The sequence below is a fragment of the Solanum tuberosum genome, unplaced genomic scaffold (assembly GCF_000226075.1).
Source record: "Solanum tuberosum cultivar DM 1-3 516 R44 unplaced genomic scaffold, SolTub_3.0 scf00086, whole genome shotgun sequence".
NCBI classification, from domain to species: domain Eukaryota; kingdom Viridiplantae; phylum Streptophyta; class Magnoliopsida; order Solanales; family Solanaceae; genus Solanum; species Solanum tuberosum.
Window position 1 is genome coordinate 208972 of NW_006239010.1, and position 11806 is coordinate 220777.

An 11806-nucleotide genomic window follows, 5' to 3' on the forward strand; every position below is an offset into this window, starting at 1 on the left:
AGACTTTATATATATATATATATATATATATATATATATATATATTAGATTCAATAATTATCTGTAGCATAGTGGTAAGAGTATGCTTGAAACAAACCAATTCACATGTTTGATTCCTAGAGTTCACTTTTTTTTTTTAATTATGACTTGCTTAAAATACGTAAAATATTTTTTAAAAAAATACAATTTTAATATGAAATGAGCTCAAAGTTTGAACATCATTCATGAATTATTTGGCTACGCCATTGTCTTTCTATCTATATAATATTACATTATGGAATTTTGATTAATAAACATGGTAGTTGGGGCATTCATATTTTACTACTAGAGATAAAATTATTAAATTTATGAAAGACGAACAATTACGAAAGTATTTATTAGAGTATAATAAAGTAAATTTTTTTTTTTGTTAATTGTTGGCAATGAACAGTGAGATAGACAAGACCTCTACCAGGCTTTCTTTTACAGTTCTGAGTATTTTATAGGCACCTATTTAACCAGAAGATTTTAAAAAAAATGCAGACTGAATATGAGCCACATAATTTTTGAAATATGTATCTCCCACAATTTTCACAAAAAAAGCCAAATAAAAAATGAAAACCAAGAAAAGCCAACAAAAAAAAAAATCAGAAAAAAACAAGTGCATATAGATTTATTAATGGTGGGGATATAATTTTTGAATCTGTTTCACTTATTACGAAAATAGCTCAAAACCGAATTTTTCCCCGTTTCATGCCTAGTATATACATTGGAGCTCGATTAAATTTGAATTAGCGTTGAAAAGTTTCATGTCAGGGGTAAATCGTTCCCTAACAAAGGAGACTTCATACCCAAAGGGACTCGAACCCAAAACCTCTTGATTAAGGATAAATGAGTATTTAGCACTACACTACAATCTTCGACCCTCGTCGGTCAAAACCACCCTTTTAAACTAATATAATAACATATCACTTTTTTTATAAGAAAAATAATAATTAGCATTTATAGTCAAAAAAATTGTAATTTTCATGTCCTAATTAAATCAAAGCAAGCTACTAGTGGATTTAGTATGTAAATTTTATAAGTCCAACCTATAAATTAGAATTGTAGTCGTTATATTTTGAGTATTATATACTGAACATATTTATTATTTATTATAATTTTAATAAACTGTTACACATAAATCTATATTACGAGTCGAAAGTGTTAAAAGTCTAAATCAACCGAGTAACATAATATTGAATTTATCCCGGCTTACACAATGCATATATATATATATATATATATTTAATTTCCCTTCTCCTCCACTCTCATTAGCTTTTCGTCGATAGCTTAAGCGATAGTTAAAATAGAATGAATCGAAAGAAGTATAAAATACGATGAAGAGCTGAACTTTGAACCCAATTCAACCATCCAAGTAAGCTCACAAAAGGAAAATTGTTACAAGTATATAAGGAGACTAAGCATCCATCAATTATCAATACGGATAAATCAACGTTTGATTAAATATGGATTTTGTAATAAGTATTAAAAAAATTAAAACGTCAGTTAAAATAAAATCGAGAAAATATAAAGTCAATTTATAATTTATTCTTTCCCATGCGTAGCTGGTCAACAATCAACATCCATATTAGCTTTCCAGTGCATATGCTAGATAAGAGTTGTTTCTAGTTGCTTTCAAAAATTGTTAACCATCAAATTGATGCAGATGGGCATATTTAGTGCCCGTTTGGATTGACTTATTTTAGGTGCTTTTAAGTCAAAATAGTTTTTAAGCAGTTTTGAAGTGTTTGGGGTAATGTTAAAAAAGTGTTTATAAGCACTTATTTTAAAGCCAAAATAACAAAAATAAGTCAAAAGTCATAAGTTAGAAATCCTAACTTATGGCTTTTGGCTTGTAAGTCATAAGCCAAAAGCCAATCCAAACAGGCCTCTGCAATTAATGAAAGTTATATGAATAAGTAATTATGTATAAATTAAAAAAATTATAAATATTTAATCATAAATTTAATTATTATTCTTATATGGAGTATTAACTTAACATTGTTTCAAAAAGATTCGTAAGGTTTAAATTCTAAATTCATCATCTGAATGTATATTCAAAATTTTAAGCTAGTTAATAAGAACAATCACAAAGGTCATTTGAAAGTAGTCTCTATCTTTACGAGATAATGATATGATCTACGTACATTCTATTCTTACGGTATCTTACTTGTTTATTGATAAGAACAATCACTTTGTCACCTATGCACATGACTTTTGTGTGTGTATATGCAGTTGCATAAATAGTTATGATAACAACGTTAATTTATATCCTTTTATTAACAATTTAAAAAATACCATCAAAGTGGTGAGGCATATGAGGTTGTTCCTTTCTTAATTAAAATTTTTGTTTCGAGTCTGAGTATGAAAAATATTCTTGATAGAAATGCTATCATTAAATGAACTCTATCTGATGTAAATTTAAATTGGTCGAAGTCTAATATGAATATTGAACGTCTAATAGAAATTAAATAGAAAAAAGCCAAAATAAAAAGGGATAAGTAGGGCTTATATCTTGTACTCTTTTACTGATCCATCCAACCCAAATAGAGGCCCACCAATGACTTATCAAATGGACATCATCAATTATGAGTCCTATCCTATTTTTGGGCCACTTTAAGCACTTTTATGTTTGTGTGGCTACTCATGATTGGCCATATTTTTGTATAATTAAGTAAACAAATTTATTTGAATTCAATATTGTCGATATAAAAATAATTGCATGTGTAAGAATTTATCACGACAAAGAGTAGGTTTGAATTGTTAATTAATTTGAAATATATAATAAGCTTAATATTTTAAAAAATTAAAATTATGTTTTGAATTCGTCTCTGTTTGATTGATTCTATCGTTGCATGATTCTCCTATTCCTTTGATTTATTGGAGGCATGAAAAACGAAGGTCCAGGAGGCTTCATCGGTTTGAGAGGATGAACGATGAATTTGACTGATTGGTTTATAGATTCAAGTATCCTTATAATTTGATGTCAATTAATTACTTATTTATAGGCTATTATGAGTTGAAGATATATCGCGTCAGATTAAAAAGATAAATGATGAATTTGAGTGATCCATTATAGGTTTAAGTACTGAGCAACTATTGACATGTTTATCCTTAATTTCGAAGGTCCAGTAGGCTTCATCGGTTTGAGAGGATGAACGATGAATTTGACTGATTGGTTTATAGATTCAAGTATCCTTATAATTTGATGTCAATTAATTACTTATTTATATGCTATTATGAGTTGAAGATATATCGCGTCAGATTAAAAAGATAAATGATGAATTTGAGTGATCCATTATAGGTTTAAGTACTGAGCAACTATTGACATGTTTATCCTTAATTTCGATGATAATTACTTATTTGTAAGCTATTATGAATAAAAGTCATGTCGCTCTCACACATTTATCCTTAATTTCGACGATAATAACTTATTCATACAACGTTCATTAATGGATCAAATCATTTTTTTAAAAGGCGCATCAAATTTATTTATATTTGTAATGAAATAGTACTATTTCTTATATCTTCAATACAAATTAATCTGTTATAAAACTTTACTTATTATTTATTAAAGATTACCAATCAATTTCAACTAACATGATCTGGATTTGTCTTTTTACTAATTTTTAAAGAAACCTAGATTCATGTTTATTTGCTTCTTTTTTTTCCCTATTCCGGTCAAAACCAATGAGAACTTGTCGGGAAAAAATAAAATAAGATAAATTGAAGAAAGAAAAATAGAAAATTATAAGTAGAACTAATTTGTCACAGACAGAAATCTATAGTTATAATTAAGATTCTCTTTGACTAGCAAATTAAATAAGAATGCACATTATAATTAAATAAAAAGGCTTAATTCATTATTAACCCCGTAAATACTTTCGTGGTTAAATTTCATTTAGACGTTTGAATTATGATTTATTATAATTGGTTTGAACATATAATAAAGTGTTTATATTAGATACTTTCAAATTAAATTTTGAATTTATTTTTAATCATGTTCTCAAATTTCATTACGTTGATAAGTTAACCCCTAAAAATATAGCACGTCCATTGCGTTGGAACTCTATCTCTCCTAGTCTAAAAAAATGATTTTACCATTTAATTTTCAGGTCAACGAAGAATTTAGATAACCTCTTTATTTTGTAAAAATTCAGACTCCCTAACTCTGTTCTGATTGTACTAGTTCTACATTAAAAACGTTATAATATTTTTATTTTTTTAACATTTTTTGTGAAAAATTTGACTATTCTTATGCAAGCCATAGTTGGCAAATATCTCCTCCAATTATGAACTTAATCTCATTGTATTAAACAAGAGCTAAGATCAAGGGGAAATCACTATAAATAAAAGTCTGATTAATTAGTTGATTAATTGATAATTATGGAATCAGATTGCATGCTGACAACAAACAATAAAACCAGCCCAATGATTTTGTGTCTTTCTTTGTCTATTAGCTCAATGATTAATTTCTCTGTCATAAATTGATGATTAATTAAATTAACTTTGACCTTATCTAATTTAATTCTAGTTGCTTAATTTATTTTTTGTTAATCTACTGTGATAATTAAGTGAATTTTAGAAGATGGTATATACTCACATGGAAGCATGTGCCAATTGCTACCTATAGTCTTAATTGTTATACATAAAAAGAGAGTAACCACTTTAGGGTGCTTACCGAGTGGTTCAGTGCAATTTTCGTATGTAACGATTTGATATATTGATTATAAATTTTCAAGAGTGTTAAATTATTATCAACATAATAAGATATTGATTGATTTGATTCGGCTTAACCACTATTCTTCGATTATCAAGTTTATTTGATTAATAAGTACACAATGCACCTCGTCTAAATTAAACCAGTGGCGTAGCCGCATGGTGGTCAAGGTGTCCAATTGAACATCCTTCGTCGGAGAAAATATCGTATATATAAGTAAAACAATACACGAAATGATTAAATAACATATTTTGAATATCCTTAACATAAGTTATTGCCCAGTGGTTTCACGTCCTTGGAATGAGGAAGTGCTCGTGTGTTCAAATCTCACTAGTTCTACTTTTTTGGAAGAGTTTTTGTTGTGCCATTTCTGGACACCCTTTGTGAAATTCCTGACTCCGCCATTGATCTAAACTATATCGAATCTCACTAGTTCTACTTTATTAGAAGAGTTTTTGTTGTGCCATTTCTGGACACCCTTTGTGAAATTCTTGGCTCCGCCACTGATCTATACTATATCTAAATTCGACAATGACTAGTAGCAAATAATAAAAGAGAGGATGTGTACGAGCGTGCTTGTTCAAGTTATCAAAATCAACTTATTTTGATTTTTTGAGGACTTCTTATTAAAGGTGCTTTTGAAAAATTACTTTGGAAGAACGACAATTTATGGTTGACTAAATCATGAGAATAATTTCGTTAGTACTTTGTATTTGGCTAAATCATGAAAACTATTTTGTTAGTAATTTATGTTCGACAAATATTTTTGGTGTTTCTCAAATTCTAGAAAATTTTAGAATTCAATTTCAATTTTGGAATTTTTCGAATTTTTATTGTCAAACATGATCTTCGGAAAAAAGTTATACTCCTCGAACTCTTTAAAAATATCAACAGATGCATATCGAATTCTTCAAAAATAAAAGTATAATTTAAAAAATTCAACACGACTACAACGTCAACAATAAAGAGTCTGAATAACAATAAAAGTAAAATATTTATAGCCAAACACAAACTAAATTTTTCTTCTCCTACTTATAAGTTTTTTGTATAACCTCTTCTTTTTTTAAAAGCTTTCATTTTTATTTTATTTTTTGCTCTTTTAGTGACTCGACCCATCAGCCATATATAGTCATATGCTAAAAGTTGAAAACATTAATGTTTCCAATATAAAGTATGTACATACGTTGTTTTTATTTTATGTTATTTGCAGTCTGAATCTGTTAACAAAAAACACAGACTTCTTTTTATGTTGCCTTAAACTACTACTACTCTAGCCGTTTTAATTAACGTGTTCACATTCCTTTTTAAAAAAGATTAATTTATATCAACATAAATATTATTTGGATAAATGATTAAATTTACTTTCTAAACTATGTGAAATGTATTAACTTTGTTTTTTTAATTAATAAGTAAGAGTTAAATATGTCTTTATCTTTATTAGTTGAGGTTAAATTATTTTTTGTATTGTGCGATAAAGAAATACATTACTTTTAAATGAAGGATAAATTTGAAATAGTTATGTAGTACGCTTGATTCTTTTGCATAGTTCAAAGATAAATTTGATCATTTTATTTAATTTTGAGTTTTTAAATCTTTTTTCTTCCTTTTTTTTCCGCTACTATATTTATCACCTATCACCTTTGCTTCCATTTTTTTCTTTTTCACTCTCTTCCGTTACTTTATTATCACCATGAAAAAATGCGCTAAATAACTTGAACATGCAGTATAATTATTTTAATACATATGTATAACTAGATATAATATAATATAATATATGCTATTTTTATTGTTGGTTTTACTACAAGTCAATGAGCTACTAAACCTACAAATTATCAAACCCCACTTGTTTTTGTCTTTTAGCCTTTTATATCTCATGCATCATGCATTCACTCTTTTGAGTTTTCGAATCTAAATCGGTTATTAATATTTGAGATAGTTATTTTTAATATAATTCAAAATTTATAAAATTTAAATATTTGTTCGATTTTGAATGCTATCTCCTTAGACAAATGAATCTTACGTGATATAGATTTAATTATAAATTAATTAATTGTTAGTAAATTCTGAATAGTACTACATGATTAATTAAGATATTATAAGGGTCAACTAATCAAGATCTTGTTGCTTAGTGGATTGTCTCAATTATAAGGTTTATTTAATTTGATTATCTTGTTATTCTAATTTGTCGTTCTTGGTCATCTTATAAGTTGATTGTCTAGTTTTTCCACTATTCTTTTACTAAAAAGAGTCTAAACATTGAAGTAATACTTAAAACAAGGGTTTATACTAATTTGCATACACTAATTATTGTAAATCTAGTGTCCCACAATATAATGCTTTTCTTAATTAGTGATTCACCAATATAAATCGTGATCGGATGTTTGAGATCATTTTATCCTTAATTATTAGACTGTCAAGTTCACGCTCTTCAGTTGAAAATGACACTCATAGAAATGGATTCAGAAATGTGTAAATTCAAATTTAGTCGAATTTCAATATAAATATCGAATATCAAACGAGAAATAATAAAAATATTTGTGATCCATTTGATTAAAGACTGATCTAAGTATACCTACTAGGAATCAAGCTTTATAGCATACGGCGCACATTTTATTATATTTTACTCACAAAAAAACAATTGTTAAATTCTTCACCTACATACCCTTGATTGGAAATTGATCTTGTTCAATTAATACAAAGTAATCACTAGTTAATATTTTTAATTTAATAAAAATAATTCCACTAAAAAGTCATATAAGAAACAACATTGGACGATTGTGTAGGTATTATTATATTCTTGATCATAGTTTACATGGTATTTTTTAAATTAATATTATTACTGTTTTTATATATGGTCCCATGTGGGAGACATTGTTCACGAACTTGACAAAGTTGTTTGTTTTAAAAAGGGATTCGAATCTATATTAGAATTTGATTAAATTTAAAATTTATACTTCGATTAAGGTTATGAAGGAATTCTAATCATTTCATCGTAACTTATGTTGATCTATTTGTTTGAGTTATTTTAAATAATAATGACGACATTAATTAACTTTCTTTTGTTTGATAAATGATACTTCCTCTGTCCCTAATTACTTGTCCATTTTTTAATCGACACGTCTATTAAGAAAATAATTAATGACATAGTGAGTTTATCATTTTATCCCTATTAATTATGAAGTGAATGAAAAGTTCTACATTTTTCAAAATAGTTAGTCATTTAATTGAGGGTATAATAAGTAAGAAAAAATTGTCCTTTCTTGAATTGTCAAAATGGACAAGTAATTAGGGACAACTATAAAAAGAAAAGTGGATAAGTAATTAGGGACATATGGAGTATTTTTGATTGTCCAACTTTCGATAAAGTTTGGATTTAGTTAGTCCCAATTGTAATATCACTATTAATAATAGAAGCTTTTTCCATTACGAATTAATAAGAAATTTGTATTATATAGTACTAATTTTTCTAACTATATTAAAAAAGTTTGATGGGAAACAAATTATTTCAATAATTCGGAAGTAATTGTTCTTTCATATTTATGTCCAGATTAATTTGTTTGTCCTATATACCTTTCTTTTTAGTCTATTTCAAAACAATCTCTCTTTTCCTTTTTGATAATTTTTTAATTTCAACTTTTCAGGTGATATGATTAAACTTAAAATCTCAAAATCTGCATATATCTTTAACGAAAAAGGGCCAAAAATACTCCTAAACTATTGGAAAAGGTTTAAAAATACCCTTCATCCATCTTTTGGTCTAAAAATACATTCCATTCATCTTTTTGGCTCACTTATAAGTTATACTCTTGAAACTAACAATTCTCTCTTTATTCTTTATTTTAAAAAAAATATTTATTATGTGTCATTCTCCTATTGGATAATATAAAGAACCCACCTCAGTTAGATTATTTCTCATTATTTTTCCAAACCAAAGCAATATACCTCTTCAAGACCCCCAATTATTTTTATATAGTAGTTTGTTATTTTTTTATTTTTGAATCCAACTCCTCTCCATTTCCTCAAATTTTTACTTAGATTGAAGACTCATGACATAAGAAAAAATTAACGGCTAATATTTAATTATTTAAATCAAGATTCTAAACATGACATAGATGATTAATATTTTATAAACAAAATTATTATGTCATAATCATAACAATATATTATCATATCCATAAATACATTACACACATTTTTTTCTATTTTCCTACTTAAATTTTCCCTATGGCTACGGCCGTTCATCTGCTTTTTTTTTTCTTTTTTCTAATAAGTTGATTTTTAAGTAAAATTGTTTGTGGAACTTTTTCTTTTGAAAAGTATTTATCACAGATTAGCAAAAAATTAAGTTACCAATTTTATTTATTTTTTAAAAAGGAAGATAGATATTGTGGCACTATTAATATTCTTATAATATATTAATTATTTAAAATAAACTTTTTGAATTTTTTTTTAGAGAAAATATAAAAATTACTAAATTTTTTTGTTAAAAAAAATTGGGGTCTTGAAGAGGTATATATTTTTTGATTTGAATAGATTATGGGAATTTTTTTTAATAGAGATGAGATTTTTATTTTATCTAATAAGAAAATGAAAAATAATATTTTTTTTTAAAAATAAAACAAAATAAACTTTGGTTGTTAGTCATAAAGGTATAAGTTAGTCAAAAAGGTGAATGGAAGGGTACAAGTGAGCCAAAAAGGTGAATGGAAGGGTTTTTTTAGTTCAAAAGATGGATGGAGGGTATTTTTAGACATTTTTCTATAGTTCAAGGGTAGTTTTGGCCCTTTTCCGTATCTTTAAATTATGACCATAGGATTCAAAAAAGTGGTTGAACACTGATTAATTTTAAAACCTTAGTTAAGTATTGATTAGGAAAAATGGTTATTATTAGCCAATTTCCCCAGATTTGTTGAAGATATAGAGGGTTTTCCTTAATTTTTCCTGTAAGTCAAAGAAATCCTAACCCTTCTTCCTTTTATATCGGTTTTGATTTATCCTTTCAATTTCGATTGAGTCTATCCCAAAATTTCGAGAAATCAAAATAACAGGCTCGATCCATTTCTTCTGACTCTTTTTTAAATTCAATAATTATTGATTGATAGTATATTTCATTATAATTCTATGATTCAATAGACATGTTTTTCTTCGATAACGTCCTTTAAGGAAAATCCAAAAGTAAAACAAAGACATTTGGGCCTTGATATTTGGGCCGCAACATTTGTCCATCTTTAGAATCCACATCGTAGTTTTAAGGCCCAAGCTTTATTGTGTTACGTTGGACCGGGTACAAGTCCTTTGATTTTGGGCTTATCCAAAACAAATATTAAAACGAAAATTACACATTTGATCGCATGTCCAAAAATATACATATATTCGGGTATCTTTTTTATTTTATTTTATTTGTTTTTATCTTGAATGATTGTTTATGTCAAGTTTTTATAAATTAAATCATGATAGAAGTTTGAATTAGAATTATATTTTTTTTTACCCAATTTTTGTCATACCTTTCTTCTATCTCTCCATTAAACTGTCGATTTAGCTTGAAAAATCAACCCAAAATAATTACTAGTATCATTTTAGGAATTAATTAAGATTTAAGACTAAATTTAGCAAATGTTTCTGACTATGCCCTTAATATTGAAGAAATAACTCTTTTTTAATATTGCACAATTCTCAAAATATATCTAACAAATAGTATATGATAAACTTAGTAAACTATACCTAGTATATCATACTTTCTTAGTTAAATATAATTAACTTTGACTTCTCATCGTATATTTAATAAAATTATTTGTAGCAAAAAAATGTTGACTTAATTTGAACTATAAATTTCAGATTATTTAGGGAAAATTTTCAAAACAACAATATTTTAGCTTTTAGTGGGACTCCTTAGCAACATTTTCATTATTTATTAAAAAATGTCTTATATTTTAGTTTGTTAAGGGATTAGTTATGTATTTATTTTATTTTGATTAATTTGAAAGAATACAAATAATTAATAAGAGAACAGAGAAAATCATGGAACAAAAAAATTCAAAAAAGGTAAAAAAGATTTTAAATACAAATCAGTTACGTTTTGAAAAGAGCATAAATAGCCATCATTCCGTCGAGCGTTTTTTTGCTTTCTTCTTGAGAACATAAAAAAAAAATTAAAATAATTTAGTTTGTCTTCCGAATCATTCATCTGATAACTTTCAAAGCTTCTTCAAGTTGAATATAACATATTTTTGAAACATAATTTTTCAAAATTGACAACTCTAAATTTATCGCATCCAGTGAACAATTGAAAAATAATCAGGTATTTTTTTTCGTTTTTTTTATTTGTTTGGATGAGATATTCGTATATGTTGAGTACAAGGGTGTTGTTTTTTATTCTGATTGAATCAGTGAAATCTTTGTATGCATTGGGATTTATAGCTTTTTTCGGATGTTTTGTATCCAAATTATGATGTATAACGAATGTAATTGTTTTTTTAGTTTAGTAGCTGTTTTTTCTGTTTGAATGCATACAATAATTTGTATCCCATTAAGTTAATGTAACTAATCGAGCATGAACTATATGTTGAATACAACAATATATGTATACAAAAGTGAGATGAAAATACAAAGTTATAAATACAAAGTGAGATTGAATATAAAATTGTGAATACAAAAGAAATACTCTCTTCATTTGAAATACAAAGTGACTTTGAAAGGTAAAATACAAACTAATGGATCATGAACTATATGTTGAATACAACAATATATGAATACAAAAGTGAGATGAAAATACAAAGTTATAAATACAAAGTGAGATTGAATATAAAATTGTGAATACAAAAGAAATACTCTCTTCATTTGAAATACAAAGTGACTTTGAAAGGTAAAATACAAACTAATGGATCATGAACTATATGTTGAATACAACAATATATGAATACAAAAGTGAGATGAAAATACAAAGTTATAAATACAAAGTGAGATTGAATATAAAATTGTGAATACAAAAGAAATACTCAAATACAAATTAGGAAGGAAATACAAACATGTTGGTATACTAATTGAGATTGAAATACAATGTAAAAC